This window comes from Elephantulus edwardii, unplaced genomic scaffold (assembly GCF_000299155.1).
Source record: "Elephantulus edwardii isolate Elephantulus edwardi_28Jun2011 unplaced genomic scaffold, EleEdw1.0 scaffold00059, whole genome shotgun sequence".
NCBI classification, from domain to species: Eukaryota; Metazoa; Chordata; class Mammalia; order Macroscelidea; family Macroscelididae; genus Elephantulus; species Elephantulus edwardii.
Genome location: NW_006399809.1, coordinates 3,593,760 through 3,594,609, shown reverse-complemented (window position 1 = coordinate 3,594,609; position 850 = coordinate 3,593,760). Strand labels below are relative to the sequence as shown.

Below are 850 nucleotides of genomic sequence, written 5' to 3'. Positions count from 1 at the left end.
CCCAAAATCTCTGTAAATGTTTGTGAAAATTAATAAAACATAATTATAGAAAAAAAATAGCTTATTTTTCTTTAATAAATCTCTTTAATGCCCTTTAACAGAGATGTTTCTTTACAACAGAAGAAAGCCTAATAAGCATAAATTTTCACTTTGTGGACTTCCTTATCATCACATTCCCTGTGTCTGTTGTAGTAATAGAAAGTATTGTCCCTTCTCTGCAGTTTCTTCACATAGGCTGTCTCTGGCCAATGATCTACCTTACCATAGAAACTTGTTTCACTTGTTTATATTCAATCTCATCTCTATATCCTGCTTGTTGAAATCGGTACAGATTTTCGATCTCTTCTGACCACTTTTTGGCACGACTTATTGATTTTGATTTTGCATCACAACTAGCCATGGCTGCTGAAGTCTTTTTATCAGTGATTTTCTCTTCTCTATCTTGTGGCTGGGGCACAATGGTTTCTCCTTTTTCCATTTTCTTACTTGCTTGGAGTCACTCAAAGCACTGTCATCCATTTACTCAAGTCATTGTGGTGCACCGTCCTAGCCGGAGAAGTAGCACTTGAGAGCAAGGACCTCAAAATAGCTTTTAAGATTATGGTTGAGACTGTTTAAATAGAATAATTAATTTGTATAAAGTTGACTTATTTGTCACAATTTAATCTTCCCATTCAGGAACATGTACACAAAACCAAAAGCCAATAAAAAGAATAAGAAAAAAGGAAAAGACCAAAATGAATACCAGGAAAGATTCTGAAATCTTCTCTCAAATGTTGTTAAGTGCTGACGAGGTGTACCAGCAGTTAAGGGTCTCCACAAGAAAAAGACTGATAACCCAATTACAAAA

At 34.9% G+C, this 850-nt stretch overlaps 1 pseudogene; it reads right to left on the bottom strand.

Moving 5' to 3' along the window:
- Positions 1-128: 128 nt before the first annotated feature.
- Positions 129-400, bottom strand: LOC102869856 (annotated as a pseudogene).
- Between the last annotated feature and the right edge of the window lie 450 nt (positions 401-850).